We start from the raw sequence: 19,921 nt of genomic DNA on the forward strand, positions 1-19,921 counted from the left end.
CCTTGCTCCTGACCCCCCCAACCAACGCACAGCCAACCAGCGGGGACCAGAATGGCTCAAGTAGCCGTAAGTAAATAATGTGTATAATGTTGACCTACACATTTCTACACATCAAAAATCACAACAACCACATATGTGTATCCAACATCAACATTAGTTGCAACATATCACTGCAGGCCGACCATAAGGTGTGTCCTGTCCTTCTCCAGGAACAAGGGTCCCCTTGGTGATATTTTTGAGTGTGGCCATGCCTCACCCCTTGAATAATTGACATAACAGTACATCCAATGAGATATCCGACATTAGTGGTGTGGTAGTTATGTGGCTCCAGGTGTTGGGTAACTCCAGTTCCCAGCATGATGTGCAACACAGGGCCGGATTCTAATGGAGGCACAAGGGGTCAGTGCCCCTGGGCCCCCCTCTAGTTAGGGGCCCCCTGTGGTTGGCATGTATTTAAAAAAAAAATTGATTTGTTTTGTATTTTTTGTTTTTTGCTAAAGGTTTTGTCCATGGGTGGGGTAGTGCTGCAGCTTCACCTATCTGCCAATGTGACAATGATTTATGGTGCTGAACATCGGGAGCCAAGGCACACTGATTGCACAAGTGTGCAGTGCATTTCTGGGACTTGACTAAGTCCCCTGACACTTTGCACCAGAGGACAGAGGCTGAGAAGTTTGTGCTGAGCTCGGATTGGTGGAGCTCATTACATGCTTCTCAGGTCCATGGAGAACAGCAGCAGCAGCTTAGTCATGGGAGGGTTTTTAATCAGAGGCAGCAATAGGACTGTGAGGTCTCCTCCAGAGTAAGGGGCAGAGGGATAAACACAGGCTTTTCATGTGGTGTGTGTGTGTGTGTGTGTGTGTGTGTGTGTATATATATATATATATATATATATATATATATATATATATATATCCCCTGCAGTTAACCATTAACCAAGTTTACTCTGTGTTTTGACAGTATAATTTTCGCCCATGCAGTGTGCGGCCAGTAATGACAAGTGCAAGGGGGCCCCCCGGTCTAAAGTACCCCGGGCCCCCCAAAGGCTTAATCTGACACTGGTGCAACATAAATGTAGAGATTGTTTGGGTAATAGTGTGTGAGGCCATGCGGATGCATGCTTTACAAACATAGCTGTAGGCCTATAATTTGTACAGCAATGTCCTAAATTTAAAATAGTAAGGAGTGCTTAAGCCACAACAATCTCATAACCCTTAAATAGCACAGGCTAATTGTGAGGTTAGAGGACAGTCCCCCAAAACCAAAGTACCAATTGGGATACAGCATACATTCATCCATGAAGGAGTAATTGAATTAATGTTATTTACTATGTACAGTATGTGTGTGTTAACATATTATTTTTTAGTACTGTGTTGACAGCAGACCCATCTTCAATGTAGTTTAAAAATGTATGTGGCCTTCACACATAACTCACAACTTTTTATTATGTACAAATACAACAAACATTTGTGTATGTTATATATTAATTTTTGTTTTTTATCCCTTCACTACAGACACTGAACAGCACCAGGATGATGTTGGCGAAGTTATGTGGGAGATTTTTTTAACCCTGCTCTATTTAAATATTTTGTTTGCCCGATTGGAGGCCCTACTTTAATCCCCCCGCCCCCCTTCAGTTTTGTTACAATAAAAGTTTATGTACAGTTAGAAGTTGCCTGTGTTGTTAATCATAAATATGTTTCATGGTTTGTAAGGGCAGGTACATACAGATGTGTAATGTCAGTTATATTTGTAATTTGAGGTGAGGGGTAACCATTGATGTGTGAATGTGTGTGTTTTTGAGTTAAAGAACACATAGTGAAAATGCATGAATGTTTAATGTTGTTAGATTAAAACATCACACATAACATCAGGGTAGGTATACATGTTACACATTTTGGACAAACTAATTATGGACATAATTTAGTACATATACAGAAACACCAACATAACTTGATTTAAAAGTAACAGCAATATGGGGACACATAGATAGTGATTAAAATGCCACATTAGAACATAACAAATATACATGTAATGAGGGTTCAAATGTAGTTTTATTAGGTCTTTATTAAGGTAGACAATTGAGTTAATAGAAAACAATAATTGAATAACAAATAGATTAATTAATCAATTGTCAGATTAGTAGTTGAGAGGCAAGATTTGCAGGTCCATATATGTGAAGGGTATGTCAGCGTACACTGACGTACGCTCACTCTCACGAGCGGTGACATAAGCTGTGTTTTCCATTGAAAACAATAGGGACCCGTCCGTGCAAACTGGCGTACGCTCAGATCTCCGCAAGAAGTCGGTGGGGAGACGGAGGAAAGACGGCCGTAAACGGCGCCGTACGCTCAGTTGTACGCCTGTTGTCGGAGTGCAAGGGCTGAGCCGTCCGCGTACGTTGCCGTACGCTCATTTGTACGCCACTCCCCTTCTACGGTATTTCTGCCCGTACGTAAGCGGCTGATTTGTGGGTGGACCTGACCCTAACGGCCGCGTACGGCTAGCGTACGTTAATGGCGAACGTACGCACGTTTGGCCGCTCCGATCAGAATAACCTCCTAAGTAACTAAGCTTGAAAAGTGATAAAACCCTGTCATTTTTCAAATACAGCCTGTGACATGGCAGTTAGCAGCTGATTGGCTGGTGGTTTATCAGTCTCCATTTTATCACTTTTTGAAGCTTAGTACATCTGGCCCTTACTTTGCTCCGGCTGGTTGTGGGTTAGCATAAGTATCAGTGGGAGCCCCGGGTACTCAGGAGTTTACTTACAGAAGCTCTGTGGTAGTGGGTTGCAAATGTCAGTGCGGTACAGTAAGAAGTGGGCACCAGGCCATCTCATTACATACAGCAAACAGTTTATTTAAAGTTCAAAAAGGGTTAATCACAGAAATAAAATTTGCTCTTCTCTCCAGCACAACACTTGTCCAGCACTACTTCATAAACAATGATGGGTAAGCAGTATATTACATACCAGTGTATTCTGGGACCAGTAGTGCGGTACTCTTTTTGGTGCATTCCCCTCTACTCGCTGGGGATGCTCTCAGTCTTTTAAACTGGATTTCTAATGGACTCGTTGATGGGGGGGGTTGTGAGGCAAGTGGTTTACAACTGCTCACCCAGATCATCCTCTTGCGAGACTTATGCTGGCCATACATCAGAAAGATATTGTACCCAATCATACAATCTCAATTGATTGTAAAATGGATTGTATGCAGATTGTGTGCACATCTTGTGTACACAATCATACAATCAATCATAAGATGGATTGTATGACTGATTGTATGATGGATTGTATGCAGATTGTGTGCACATCTTGTGTACAAAATCATGCAGCAGATGGATTGTATGACTGATTGTATGATGGATTGTGTGTAGTTTGTGTGTCCAAAAACCACCAAGGACTGCTGGGGATTTCAAGGGAAATTGTACACAATCATGAGTGCAATCGATCTTAAGATCGATCTTTCTGATGTATGGCCAGCTTTACACCTCTCACCATTCTTCTAGGGTACCCCTAAAGGTGGGCATCCCCCTTGTTCCTTCCACTGATCTCTGCATACTGCTGCCTTCAAACTGAAAATATAGAAGCTCTCGCTCTTCATAGCAATGCCCACACGTAGCTCCATAATGCCAGGGACTGTGGAACCCAATTTCACCTATTCAAAATCCTCAGAATGGGCTCTCTCCCCTGGACAGATGTATTGAGGGGATGGTAAACACAGAACTAAACCTATTAGAGTTAAAGTAAATCTTATCAAACAAATAAAGGAACAATGATTACAAGTTTGCAACGGGAAATGGCACCCATGCTAATAAGAAGGTTAATTATTAGCCTATTAAGATCCCTTTACAAGGAGCTGTATTCACAACTTCATACTGACGAAGCTACAAAGGTATCATTTTAAAGGACTACGTCTTTCCCCCATGTGACGCACACTCTGCAATGCTGACGATACTGCAGCAGATCAGTAAACTGATTATATATCTTAGGATCCAGGTCTGTTGATTTGAGCAGGGACTTCTATAGAATTCTCTCTTGCAGGATCTGTGATAAATTGCAATTGGTCTTTAAAACTATTGTTTAGTCACGACTGTAACCAGATTCTTTGACTTTAGTCATCATAACGTACTACCCATTTTCTCTACTGAAAACAGATTCTAAGGGTGAAATGTAATAGGATGAGAGATTCAGAAAGTGAGAGATTTGGTAAGAAATCTCCAGTTTTTTAAAGCGGCAATCATTTACACTGCAAAATCACACTGGTTTTGAAGTGTAAATGATTGCCACTTTAAAAAAAAAAAAAAATGGAGACTTCTTACCAAATCTCTCACTTTCTGAATCTCTCATCCTATTACATTTCACCCATAATTCCTAAAGGTCCTGGAGGAGAGAGTCAAGATAATCCTTCACTTATTCAGCAATGCTCACTGGTCTCCTGTGCGGAGTCTGCCTTGAGAACCATGATGTCATGTGAGGGTGGGTGTCATCTGAAGCTTCTATTATCCAGTGGCTGTACATGAGCTACCAAATGACAAATATATTTTATTATTAGATACAGTACATAGAATGCTTTTGACCTGGAGGACGTGGCCATTTATATGCAAACCCAATACACAGGAAGATAACAATGCATACAGTACCTGTTCACTCTATTTCCTGTGCTCTAGAACTAGCTATAGCATGCAAAAGATGGCTGGGTACAAAGGAAGTTAGATAGGGTCAATAAAGACAAAGGTGGCAATTTCCAAAGATGAAACTTATGTTTGTTTCATAAAAAACTTCTTCAATTGTTGATGGTCATTGATCAGGTTGAAATTTTGACCAATATTATTGTAAATACACAATTGCAACTTAATGATTAATATTATTATTATTATCGTTTATTTATATGGCGCCACAAGGGTTCTGCAGCGCCTGCCAATACATAGAACAAAACAAGAAAAATTGTGATATACAGTACAAATGCAAATTAGGACAAGTACATGGGAAACAAAAAAGACAGTTGCAGCAGCGGACACGGATACAATTATAACAGTGGCAGAGATATATTCTAAGAAAAGCACATGAGGAGAGAGGACCCTGCTTATTAGAGATTACATTCTATAGGCCCATTACTTACTATGGTTTCACATGTGCACCAGGCCTGTTCCCATAACTGAACAGGTCCCTTCAGTGAGTTACTAATTAGAATTTACTTATAGAGCAGAGTACAAATTAGGTGGAATATAAGCTTTGAATTTTTAATTTTTCAGTAAATGATTCAGAAAATATTATTTTCAGCACCTGTTTATACTTATACAGTATCACAGGCCAATTCGCATTATAATCACTGCAGCATCAATGCTCAGCAAACCAAATGTCATTTCCAAAGTTTCTGTGAACAGAGGTTTGGACCTACACTTAAAGTGACCCCCCCACAATTCTTCATTTTGGGGGTGGGGGTGGGGGGGATCACTCTTAATGGTGATACCATCATGTCACTTTTGGAAGATACTTACCCCTGATGAAGTCTTGGCTAAGACGAAATGCGTTGAGTGTTTCACTTCCATCTTGTCTGTACAAATTTACCTCTATCAAGTAAATAATAAAACATTTGGACAGTTTGATCTGTACTTCATTATCATGGACATTCAAGGACTGTACTGATGAATTTATTGGGCACTCTTCCACTATTGGAAATATTATATATATATATATATATATGGAGCTGTGCGAGCCGGCACTCCTCAGTGATGTAGCAAAAGGACCCCGGGTGCCATCCACAGATAAGTAATAATGTGGTAAAGATTGGCGTCACTCCAGGGGAATTTTTCAATTGCAGAAATTTATTTGCAAAAAAGTCGACATGTCAGTGTTGTCGACGTTTCAATGGCGTGTAGCCATTTTCCTCAGGACATAACATGCGATACAGCAAGAATACGATGCAAACAACAGGATTATATATAGCGCGCTTACCTGACAGGGTCCGCCCGGCGGCCGGGTGCACGCCGTCCTGCCCCCATTGCTGGGTGTTCCGGTATGCTGACGTCAGCTTCCGGCTCCCGTTGTCCGGGAGACGCACCAAGCTAACGTCCCCAGCCGCCGGACGTCATCCAGCTGGTCTCAGCATCGCTGTAAACGATGTACAAACAATGTCATATAAACATAAATGTAAATGTAAGGACACAGAGTTACTAACTTCACAATATAACAAATGTGCGGCAGAACAATAAACTGGTAAGATGACCACCAGACAGATACAGTGTCAGTATAGTATGCTCCAATTAAACCTCTCATTAAGCCCCAATGGTTTGCTGGTCTGTAGCCTAAATATCCATCGAGCTTCCAATTTAAGGAGTGCTCCATCTCGATCTCCCCCTCTACGCTGTGGGGGAACATGGTCGATCAAAATAAATTTTAAATCTCCAATGGAGTGGCCGGCCTCCAAAAAATGTCTAGCCACTGGTTGCTCTGCAGTTTTGGACCTAATGGCATTTAGAATGGCCGAGCGGTGTAAGGCCATCCTGTCACGAATAGTGCGGATGGTCTTACCCACATAATGCAGGCGGCAGGGACAAAACAAAAGATATATGACATGTGTCATGAGACAGGTGAGCACATACTTAATAGGGATGGATTTGTGATTGATGGGGTGACTAAATGACTTACACACCACCATGTTCTTGCAGGTGGTGCAGCTAAGGCACCTATAACATCCCGGGGATTTTGTCAAGAAATTGGAAGGGGGCTGAGGTGTATCAAAGCCCGTTATATCTGTCTGGACCACTCTGTCCTTAATATTACGGCCACGAGTATAACACGCCATTGGCCTGATTTTTTGTAGACCTGGCAAGGATATATCAGTTTTGACAATCGGCCACAAGGCTGTTGTGGCCCTTTGCACCACCGGGCTGGACAATGAAAACTGCTGTTTCCACGGGATGACATCCTTCTGATGACGGGTTTTGGGTCTCAATAATACGTCACGTGGAGTGGCCAAAACTTCTTTTTGTAAGGTGCGAAGTGACTTCAGGTTATACCCCCTGTGGACAAACTTGTCCACTACTGTGTTAGTGCTGTCCACAGCTGCCTCCTGCGAGCTAGATATCCTGGCTGCTCTCATCAATTGTGATTTGGGAAGGCCTTGTTTCAGGGGCTTGGGGTGATGGCTAGATCCCAACAACAGGGTGTTGCGGTCTGTTGGTTTTGAATACACCGTAGTGTGCAGCTGACCATTGTGTATGGATATCCTCACATCCAAATATTCAATTGAGTCCCGCTGAATACTGTATGTGTACTTTATGGGACTAGTACTATTGTTGATGGCTTGAATGTGGTCCTCTAGAATGGCTGTTGGTCCCGTCCACAAGCAGAATAAATCGTCGATGAAACGACAGTACATCAACATGTGTGTGGCGATATGGTCCACCATCAAAAACTTACTCTTCTCTTCCGCGAACATATAAATGTTCGCGAGACTCGGCGCCACTGGGCTCCCCATAGCACACCCCGTTTTTTGCTGATAAATGGCACCATTAAATAAAAAATAATTATGCTCTAAAGTTAATGTCAGTAACCTCACAAATAAATTGTGATCTATATTGCTGACATCATTGGTGCGGAGAAATTCAGCCACCGCTGCTACTCCTGCTGTCTGCGGGATGGCAGTATACAGACTGCACACGTCAAGTGTTACCAACACTGTGTCATCAGGAACGTGTGAGAACTCTTGTAATCGAAGCAGAAAATCAGTGGTGTCCATTATATAGGTGGGCTGCTGTTGTACATATGGTTGAAGCAAAGAGTCCAGAAATTTTGAAACGGGTTGAAATAATGAGTTGTTTGCCGAAATGATCGGCCGTCCGGGTGGTTTTATGGGATTTTTGTGTAATTTGGGTACTGTATAAATGATGGGTGTAACTGGGAACTGTTGGGTGAGGGCTTTGCATAGATCTTTACTAATGAGTTGATTTTGAGTAGCCTCATGTAACAAGGTATCCAATTCACGCTTATAGATGTTAGTGGGGTCAGCCTCCAGACGATCATAGACCTGCACATCACTGAGTTGGTGGTCAATCTCAGCCTTGTAGTCACTCAAGTCTTGGACGACTATAGCGCCCCCTTTGTCTGCTGATCGAATAATTATGTGGCGATAACCAGCCAAGTCCTTGAGGGCATCGCGTTCTTCCCTCGTTAAGTTATAATGCATGTTTTTGGTAGCTGCATTATATTTGGTGACAGAGGCGTCAACTAACCGGGAAAATGTGGGGATGGAGGTATTAGAGGATGAAGGGTCAAACTTAGACGTAGTCCTGGATCGGATAAATGTTTGAACTGGATCCGTGGACAAAGTGGTTTCAGAATATTGATAGTACTCTTTCAAACGTAAATGACGGTCAAACCTATGGCGGTCGATTTGCCACTGCAGTTCATTGTGGGAGTTAGTGGGGATGAAAGATAAACCTTTTTTGAGTACAGAGATCTCAGCAGGTTTCAGGTCGTGTGAGGATAGGTTATAAATTAACTCCTCAGGAGAGCCTTGAGCTCTCTTTGCCCTCTGGTTTTGCCCGCTCCGGCGGGTGGCCGACCTTTTTAGCTTGCTGCGGTGGGTTGCTCTAAAGGGACCTCCGTCCTACGAATGGTGTCGTCGGACTCTTGTACCCTAAAGTCGCTATCTGAGTTGGACGTTACTGTGTCTCTGGCCCGGTTTTCCCTTCTGCGGCGATAACTATAGGGACCCGGCTTGTTGTAATTCTGTGGTGCTGGCTCTCCTCCCATGAGCCACCGGTATACTTTTTTATCGTCATAATCTCGGGTTACCGTGGAGAACTTACTGGCCTTGAACTTTAGTAACTCTTTTCTATAATTTTCCACCTTAGTTGTTAGGTTACGTTGCCAATCGGGATTCGTAGATTGTATTGTCGGGACCTGGTGTAGGGCTTCCAAGGCATCAATTTTCTCCTTGACTGATACCAACTCCCTCTTTGATTCTTCTATCACTAGAAGCATCAAATCAAGACTGCACTTGTTTAATGTCCCGACCCACTTGGCACAAAACTCGGGGTTAAACCTGCCAATGGTGGGGATATTTCTAATGCGAAATCCCCGTGGGATCATATGTTGCCGGTAATACTTTGAAAGGGACGTTCCATGCAAATGGTAATCCACCTCCCGCTTTTTTAATTGGAATAACTGGTTCATAATGTCCTCCAATGATGTGTCAGGGAGCAGATCCTCGTCAGTGTCATCAAACAATATTTGTTCTGCCTGTGTCGCGTTGAAGCTGTGTAACAATCCCTTGGTGGCTGGCATAGTGCGGCAGCCTGCCGAGGGTTGTGATAAATTCTCCATGCTGAGAGCTGCTGGTTTTTCAAGTCAGGTGCAAACACGCTGATAATAGAAAACGGGTGCCTTGCTCCGGTTGGATCACCGTGGTAATCCTGTAGAATATGGAGCTGTGCGAGCCGGCACTCCTCAGTGATGTAGCAAAAGGACCCCGGGTGCCATCCACAGATAAGTAATAATGTGGTAAAGATTGGCGTCACTCCAGGGGAATTTTTCAATTGCAGAAATTTATTTGCAAAAAAGTCGACATGTCAGTGTTGTCGACGTTTCAATGGCGTGTAGCCATTTTCCTCAGGACATAACATGCGATACAGCAAGAATACGATGCAAACAACAGGATTATATATAGCGCGCTTACCTGACAGGGTCCGCCCGGCGGCCGGGTGCACGCCGTCCTGCCCCCATTGCTGGGTGTTCCGGTATGCTGACGTCAGCTTCCGGCTCCCGTTGTCCGGGAGACGCACCAAGCTAACGTCCCCAGCCGCCGGACGTCATCCAGCTGGTCTCAGCATCGCTGTAAACGATGTACAAACAATGTCATATAAACATAAATGTAAATGTAAGGACACAGAGTTACTAACTTCACAATATAACAAATGTGCGGCAGAACAATAAACTGGTAAGATGACCACCAGACAGATACAGTGTCAGTATAGTATGCTCCAATTAAACCTCTCATTAAGCCCCAATGGTTTGCTGGTCTGTAGCCTAAATATCCATCGAGCTTCCAATTTAAGGAGTGCTCCATCTCGATCTCCCCCTCTACGCTGTGGGGGAACATGGTCGATCAAAATGAATTTTAAATCTCCAAGCCCTACACCAAAACAAAAGATATATGACATGTGTCATGAGACAGGTGAGCACATACTTAATAGGGATGGATTTGTGATTGATGGGGTGACTAAATGACTTACACACCACCATGTTCTTGCAGGTGGTGCAGCTAAGGCACCTATAACATCCCGGGGATTTTGTCAAGAAATTGGAAGGGGGCTGAGGTGTATCAAAGCCCGTTATATCTGTCTGGACCACTCTGTCCTTAATATTACGGCCACAAGTATAACACGCCATTGGCCTGATTTTTTGTAGACCTGGCAAGGATATATCAGTTTTGACAATCGGCCACAAGGCTGTTGTGGCCCTTTGCACCACCGGGCTGGACAATGAAAACTGCTGTTTCCACGGGATGACATCCTTCTGATGACGGGTTTTGGGTCTCAATAATACGTCACGTGGAGTGGCCAAAACTTCTTTTTGTAAGGTGCGAAGTGACTTCAGGTTATACCCCCTGTGGACAAACTTGTCCACTACTGTGTTAGTGCTGTCCACAGCTGCCTCCTGCGAGCTAGATATCCTGGCTGCTCTCATCAATTGTGATTTGGGAAGGCCTTGTTTCAGGGGCTTGGGGTGATGGCTAGATCCCAACAACAGGGTGTTGCGGTCTGTTGGTTTTGAATACACCGTAGTGTGCAGCTGACCATTGTGTATGGATATCCTCACATCCAAATATTCAATTGAGTCCCGCTGAATACTGTATGTGTACTTTGTCACCCCATCAATCACAAATCCATCCCTATTAAGTATGTGCTCACCTGTCTCATGACACATGTCATATATCTTTTGTTTTGTCCCTGCCGCCTGCATTATGTGGGTAAGACCATCCGCACTATTCGTGACAGGATGGCCTTACACCGCTCGGCCATTCTAAATGCCATTAGGTCCAAAACTGCAGAGCAACCAGTGGCTAGACATTTTTTGGAGGCCGGCCACTCCATTGGAGATTTAAAATTTATTTTGATCGACCATGTTCCCCCACAGCGTAGAGGGGGAGATCGAGATGGAGCACTCCTTAAATTGGAAGCTCGATGGATATTTAGGCTACAGACCAGCAAACCATTGGGGCTTAATGAGAGGTTTAATTGGAGCATACTATACTGACACTGTATCTGTCTGGTGGTCATCTTACCAGTTTATTGTTCTGCCGCACATTTGTTATATTGTGAAGTTAGTAACTCTGTGTCCTTACATTTACATTTATGTTTATATGACATTGTTTGTACATCGTTTACAGCGATGCTGAGACCAGCTGGATGACGTCCGGCGGCTGGGGACGTTAGCTTGGTGCGTCTCCCGGACAACGGGAGCCGGAAGCTGACGTCAGCATACCGGAACACCCAGCAATGGGGGCAGGACGGCGTGCACCCGGCCGCCGGGCGGACCCTGTCAGGTAAGCGCGCTATATATAATCCTGTTGTTTGCATCGTATTCTTGCTGTATCGCATGTTATGTCCTGAGGAAAATGGCTACACGCCATTGAAACGTCGACAACACTGACATGTCGACTTTTTTGCAAATAAATTTCTGCAATTGAAAAATTCCCCTGGAGTGACGCCAATCTTTACCACATTATATATATATATATATATATATATATATATATATATGCTGGCATGGCACTCCAGGTCTTGTGAAAGCAAACAATCAATTTATTGTGCAACGGTTTCGGGGACCAAACTCCCCTTCCTCAGGCAGACAGCATATATATATATATATATATATATATATATATATATATATATATATATATATATACCATATACAATAAACGGCACTCAGGAGGCAGGATACATCTGGTTTCAAAAACTTGGTGTATTAAAGCATGACGCTCAAAGGACAAGCTTTCGGGGGATTAACCCCTTCTTCAGGTCACAACACCTACAGCAATGAATGTTAAACAAGACATACCTTTTATACCCTGTTGCTGTATCCTCACATCGCTGCAAGACACGCCAGACGCCGCCGGCCGGAAGTCAGGAAGTGACGCACTTCCGGATAGACATTCGATCCGGTCGCTAAGCAACCATCACAAGCGTCTCACTCCAGAAGGCGCACAGTCCCGGCCCCAGCCGCAATGTCATCAAGATATGCACATGCAGACAAATGTTAAGGAACCCAGCAAACAAAGTACATCACTTACCCCACTGAAACAGGATCCCGCCTGACAGGAGAGATATCCATTCTTCACCGCACGCCAGTGCAGGACGCAGCAGGTGGTTGCTTAGCAACCCACCCCACCACATTCACCTAGGCTGCTGTATAAATGTCACTCGACCTCCAGCAGGGGGCATCCGGACCTGGGGAAGAGATGTACCACAATGTTACATACATATACTTTACATTCCACAATAATAAAGACATAGCATAATAAATCATACACAATATAAAGAAAATAAAGAAAGAAGAAAAAAACAGAGAAAACATTAATCCAAGGAGATATGAATCAGACAAAGCTATTCCAATTCAATTTTTCGTTTAACCCATTAGGGTAAATAGTATTTAACCGCAGGATCCATCTTGCCTCCAGCCGGAGCAAAGATTTAACCCTATCTCCCCCACGCATAGATTCCTCGACCTGGTCAATCATAAAATATTTCAATGCAGATAAAGGGTGTCTCATAACCTTAAAGTGGCGGGCAACCGGTTGGTCATTATCCCTACCACCCAAGGCGAGACTAATTGCAGATCTATGTAGGCCCATCCGTTCCCGAAAACTCCGAGACGTCTGGCCTACATAGTACAGCCCACACGGGCACACAATCACATAGACGACGTGAGTTGACCTGCATGTCAACACTTTGCGAATTTCAAAAGTTTTGGGAGAATGCGGATGTTTAAATGACTTGCATTTAACCAGGAAGTTACATGTAATGCAACCCAAGCAGCTATAACAGCCTGGCGGCTTGAAATAAGTATTGGGGGCCCTGGGTAGGCCTCTCCCAGTAATGTCAGTATGCACTAAGCGATCTCTAAGGTTGCGGCCTCTTTTAAAGGCTGCAATCGGACGGACATTAGTTAAGCCTGGCAAGTCAGCATCTGATCTCACAATAGGCCAAAGTGCCCGGGTGGCTTGGCCAATCACCGGGCTGGCCACAGAATAAAGGCTAGACCATGGCAACGACTCTTGTTTGTTTTTAGGTTTTGTAGATAGCAGCTGAGCTCTGGGCATTTGTAATACTTTAGATTTTTGTGCTTTTAAACTCACTAAATCATACCCACGAGCCACAAATTTAGCAATAAGCGTATCTAGTCTATCGGACAAACAAGATGTGTCACTCATGAGTCTAGCAATTCTCATCATTTGGGAAAGGGGTAAACTTTTTTTGAGAGCAGGCGGGTGATGGCTATTTGCCATCAGGAACGTATTACGCTCCACATCTTTAAAATAAGCATCAGTAATGATTTTGCCATTCCTGATGTGTATAGCTACATCTAGGAAATGGGCTGTCGTCGCGCTCCACTCAAATGTAAATTTAATCGTCGACTCTCTTGCATTGACCATAGAGATCAATGTCGTGAGTCTCTCGATCCCCCCTGTCCATAAAATGAACACATCGTCTATGTATCGTGTGTAGACATGTAAGTACTGGCTGACAGATGGATCATTCAAAAACAATAGTTCCTCTTGTTGGAACATATAAATATTTGCGTATGCCGGGGCCACTGCTGACCCCATGGCACACCCGCGGAGCTGGAGGTAATAGCTCCCATCGAATAGAAAATAATTTCTATTCAGAATTAGATCTAACAAGCAAATAAATAAATCATGATCAAACATATCTGTACTTAGATGTTCTCCAATGAACAATCTCATAGCCTCAAGACCACCAGAATGAGGTATGGATGTATACAAACTGCATACATCCAAACACACCATAATGGTGTTTTCAGGTACATCCCCCACACTCTGTAACAACTTTAAAAAACTGGTTGTATCTTTTAAAAAGGCATTCTTCTTGGGGAGAAGGGGCTGAAGGAGAAAGTCCAGAAGTTGTGAAATTGGCTGGTAAAGGGAATTGCGTGCAGAAATTATAGGGCGTCCTGGCGGTTTATTGGCATTTTTGTGAAGTTTGGGGAGGGTATAAAGGACTGGAATCACGGGGTGCTCACATAAGATATTTTTAAATGCTTTATAGATATATATATAGATAGATATATAAAAATGTATTTATAATATACCCCGCAATGAGCAGCATGAACATGCGTATCTTCAGCACTGAATAAATAAGAAGGGATGTTAGTCATGCTGGACAAACCCCAAATGTCACTTATAATCTGTAAGTAATACAGATTGGAACTGTCTTTCTTTCAGGGGTCAAGATTGTTTATTTTAAGTTTTTTTTACATCGCACCAACGTGCAAGTGGAACATGCTTCCCATCAAATTACTGTAAGTGCCCAAATCCACCTGGGATAAAATGCCAGTGATAAAGCTGGATTTACAAATGAAGGGCCATGTGGAAAGAGCATTGCTTTAAAGAATGTTGTCAGTACAGAATCTTTTGTAAAGCGTCCATAGCGGACACGTGCAGGCATATGTTCATGAATAGGCTGTTCAGGGGCGTTCATGCTTAAGTACAAAACCATAAATGCAGAGATGCAACTAACATGCTGCCATGAGTTGTTCTCATATTTAGGGCTTCTTAGAAGGTGTAATTGTGTTTCTGCACTACGCTTCCCATGGCAAGTATGCATCTTTAACATTAACTATGGGATATTGCAGGGCTCAATCCAGGACAGCCAGAATTGATATATTAAATAATATGGTGGTAATGTAGAGCGGCCAGGGATCAGGTAAGACATTGCCCCGCTAGAGGGGAATCCCACCTTGCAAATGAATGTGTAGACCATGGGTCCTCAAACTGCGGCCCTCCAGATGTTGTGAAACTACAAATCCCAGCATGCCTTGCCACAGTTTTAACACTCCCTTATAGCAAAACTGTGGCAGAGCATGCTGGGATTTGTAGTTTCACAACAACTGGAGGGCCGCAGTTTGAGGACCCATGGTGTAGACCATGTGAAGACTGTACAGCCAAGTGAATATATCCAAAAACCCTCCTCAATTACAAGCTCTCTATGGAATGATTTTTCTATTGTACACCATTCCCCACAGGCTCAGAGTAGCCAGAGACTTACTTGGCGGCCTTTTGCTGATGTCACACACCCTTCCCTTAAACAGTCAGGAGCGCCTGCTGACTCTCAATGTATTTTTTCTAGCATTTATCTTGGCACTTCCATGAAATGGGCGGTTACCACCCACAGATGCCTACTTACTGTCAATAACCTTGTGAATGGCTTGCAGATAGAAAAAGTAGCACATTTTTGTCGCTGAAAGACATCGCGCACGCACATTGCGACCCATACCGATGCGCATTTTATTGATAATCACCCAACCTGCAAATTCACACAGCAGCAATCAGGTGTGAATTACTATGGAGTGTGTGGAGATGATATCCCCACTCAGTAGCGCTGCCACACTCAATAATTAGAAACCCAGTCTTGTATAGGAAAGTATAAAATATATTTACTTGGGTGTCAGATGACAATACATTTTAAAAATACACATTACATACACATTATTACACTCAAAAAGGACATACATAACATACTCATCCAGCTGAGGAAGCCGCCGAGTAAGAAAGGCGGAGAAACGCGTACTTGGAGCCCGCTCTAGCCGCATAGAGAACCAGCCGATTGGTCATCCAGACATCCAGTCTGATCACACTACCTTGGATTACAAATATCCCAGTGGGGATCTGGACACTGTGGGGAAAAAGCACCTGGAGCCGATCCTCCCCCAACAGGGAGTGAGCTATTACAGCAGCATCTATAGGCTCGGATATAGGACTTGGTGACCTGCACCCAGTATAGCACAAAGTGCTGACCACAAGGAGGACTGGTAACTATTTGCTCATAAACAAACGTATGTTATTGCCTCATATATATGCAGATACAAGCCTCATAGCCAGCCCATGCCTTATATGTTTTTTGTTGTATGTTATGTATGTCCTTTTTGAGTGTAATAATGTGTATGTAATGTGTATTTTTAAAATGTATTGTCATCTGACACCCAAGTAAAAATATTTTATACTTTCCTATACAAGACTGGGTTTCTAATTATTGAGTGTGGCAGCGCTACTGAGTGGGGATATCATCTCCACACACTCCATAGTTCTGCTCTTTCTCACAGAGATCCACAATCTCTCTGTAAAGGTGGCAGCAGCCATACTCAAGGTATATATTGAATAAAGGTGGGTCTGATCCCCCAGTGAAGCCAGCCAGCGCTACTGAGTGATTTGTTTCACTCTCCCCCTCCCCCTTTCCCCTCTTGGTTAGGTGTGAATTACAACCTATATCATGCAAACATATTTACTATTTAAATTCCTGTCCATAATATATATATATATATATATATATATATATATATATATATATATATATATATATATAGCAATCCAACTTTCCCAGCAGGAAAAATAACGGCACTCAGGAGACGGTAATCAATAGCTTTAAAGAAGATAAGTGTATTGGGGACGTTTCGGGGGACAAACCCCGTCCTCAGCCCAATCCTACAGCCTGAGGACGGGGTTTGTCCCCCGAAACGTCCCCAATACACTTATCTTCTTTAAAGCTATTGATTACCGTCTCCTGAGTGCCGTTATTTTTCCTGCTGGGAAAGTTGGATTGCTACATGTCATCACCTTCTGGCACCTGGGGCAGCTGTACGGTTAAACTATTTGAGTGCCGGCAGATCTTGGATTGTATATATATATATATATATATATATATATATATATATATATATATATATATATATATAATGTGGTAAAGATTGGCGTCACTCCAGGGAAATTTTCAATTGCTTGAGTTTATTTGCAAAAAAGTCGACATGTCAGTGCGGTCGACGTTTCAATGGCGTGTAGCCATTTTCTTCAGGACATAACATGCGATACAGCAAGAATACAATGCAAACAACATGATTATATATAGCGCGCTTACCTGACAGGGTCCGCCCGGCGGCCGGGTGCACGCCGTCCTGCCCCCATTGCTGGGTGTTCCGGTATGCTGACGTCAGCTTCCGGCTCCCGTTGTCCGGGAGACGCACCAAGCTAACGTCCCCAGCCGCCGGACGTCATCCAGCTGGTCTCAGCATCGCTGTAAATAACACACAAAAAATGACACACAAAAAATGAATGAATGAGCAGGATGTTGCTAACATCTCAATATGACTTATATGCGGCAGAACAATGAACTAATAAGATGACAACCAAACGGATACTGTGTCAATATAATATGCTCCAATTAAACCTCTCATTAAGCCCCAATGGTTTGCTGGTCTGTAGCCTAAATATCCATCGGGCTTCCAATTTAAGGAGTGCTCCATCACGATCTCCCCCTCTACGCTGTGGGGGAACATGGTCAATCAAAATGAATTTTAAATCTCCAATGGAGTGGCCAGCCTCCAAAAAGTGTCTGGCCACCGGCTGCTCTGCAGATTTAGACCTGATGGCATTTACAATGGCCGAGCGGTGTAAGGCCATCCTGTCACGGATAGTGCGGATGGTCTTACCCACGTAATGCAGGCGGCAGGGACAAAATAAACGATATATGACATGAGTCATAAGGCAAGTGAGCACATACTTGATGGGGATGGAATTATGATTGATGGGGTGACTGAATGACTTACAACTAAGGCACCTGTAACATCCCGGGGCTTTCGTCAAAAAATTGGAGGGGGGCTGAGGTATATCAAACCCCGTTATATCAGTCTGGACCACCCTATCCTTAATGTTGCGGCCACGAGTATAGCACGCCATTGGCCTGATTTTTTGTAAACCTGGCAGTGATGTGTCAGTTTTAACGATCGGCCACAAAGCTGTTGTAGCCCTTTGCACAACCGGGCTGGACAATGAAAACTGCTGTTTCCACGGGATGACGTCCTTCTGGTGACGGATTTTAGGTCTCAATAGTTCATCACGTGGAGTGGCCAAAACTTCTTTTTGTAAGTTGCGTAGTGACTTCAGGTTGTACCCCCTATGAACAAACTTGTCCACTACTGTGTTTGTGCTGTCCATAGCCGCTTCCTGCGAGCTGGATATCCTGGCTGCTCTCATTAATTGTGATTTGGGAAGACCTTGTTTTAGGGGATTGGGATGGTGGCTGGACCCCAACAACAGAGTGTTGCGGTCCGTTGGTTTTGAGTACACCGTAGTGTGCAGCTGACCATTATGCAGGGATATCCTCACATCCAAATATTCTATTGAGTCCCGTTGAATACTGTATGTGTACTTTATGGGACTGGTGCTATTATTGATAGCTTGAATGTGGTCCTCTAGGATGGCTGTCGGTCCTGTCCACAAGCAGAATAAATCGTTGATGAAGCGACAGTACATCAACATATGTTTGGCGATGTGATCCACCATCAAGAACTTACTCTTCTCTTCCGCGAACATATAAATTGGCGTTGGCGTTGATAGTGGGGGTGGCGCTGCCAACGGGGGTGCATTTAACATTGAAAGCACCCATCAGGGTGCTTGTACAATTAAAAATCGCATCGCATGTCATTTGCTGGCATGCAATGCGATATTTCATTGTACGAGCACTCCTGTTAATTTAACATGAATATCGCATCGCACAGATCGCACACCACTAAGTATGGTATGCGATGGGCACCGTGCTAGGAAACAAGTACCTTCTCTTATTTCCATGATGCTAAAATACTCCATAATTACTAATTTACCACTGCGATATACAGATGTAGCCGCGATCATCGTTGTTGCTATATGGCCACTCGTGCATGTTAGGTAGACTGCCATTAGGTCAACCACTATAGGCCGGCACTAGGTTGACACAAGAAATAGGTCAGGATGCATTAGGGCGACATGGAAAAAGGTTGACATTAGTTTTTCATGTTTTTTTTGTGTCAATGTCAACTTAAGTCAACAATAAACACCACGGGCGAAATGTAATAGGGTGCGATTTTTGGACGAGTTCCAAACTCGCCAGAAATCGCACCTTTAAAAATCGCGTTTTTTGACAAAAAATCGCATATGTAATGAGATGCCAATTAGCGGCAAAAAATGTGATTTGCCGCGATTTTAAGTCCTGAAAATGTGCGCATTTTCAGCCCTGAAAATGTGCGCATTTTCATATATGCGATTTTTGTAAAAAAAATTAAATAAAAAAAAAAAAGGCGTGCGGTCCCCCCTCCTAAGCATAACCAGCCCCGGGCTCAAAAAGCCGGTGCTGGTATCATAAAATCAAAGGAACAATCAAGTTGGGGTTCCCTGGATTTTATAAAACCAGCACCAGGCTCAAGGTCCGGCGCTGGTTCCCAAAATACGGGGGACAAAATGACATGGGGTCCCCCGTATTTCAAGAACCAGCACCAGACCCAACCAGCCAGCAGGGTAATGCCACAGCCGGGGGACACTTATTATATAAGGTCCCGCGGCCAAAGCATTAACCCCCAGGCTGGTCAGCATGGGCAGGGGTCCTGGGAAAGTGGGGACCCCCCAAAGAAGGGGTCCCCCCCCTCCAGGACTTACCAGCCCATGCTGAAAGTCCGGGGCTGTCCCCGATGCCCCTGGGCGGTGGGCATCGGGCTGATGTAAAGTGTAAAAAAAAGAATAAAAACTATTGTCTTCTGCTGTAGAACTATGAGTCCCAGCAAGCCTACCCTGCATGCTGGGACTTGGAGAACCACAAGTCCCAGCATGCGGGGCATTAAAGGGCCCGCTGGTACTTGTAGTTCCAT

Source organism: Crinia signifera, chromosome 2, assembly GCF_055691185.1.
Source record: "Crinia signifera chromosome 2, ASM5569118v1, whole genome shotgun sequence".
NCBI lineage: Eukaryota > Metazoa > Chordata > Amphibia > Anura > Myobatrachidae > Crinia > Crinia signifera.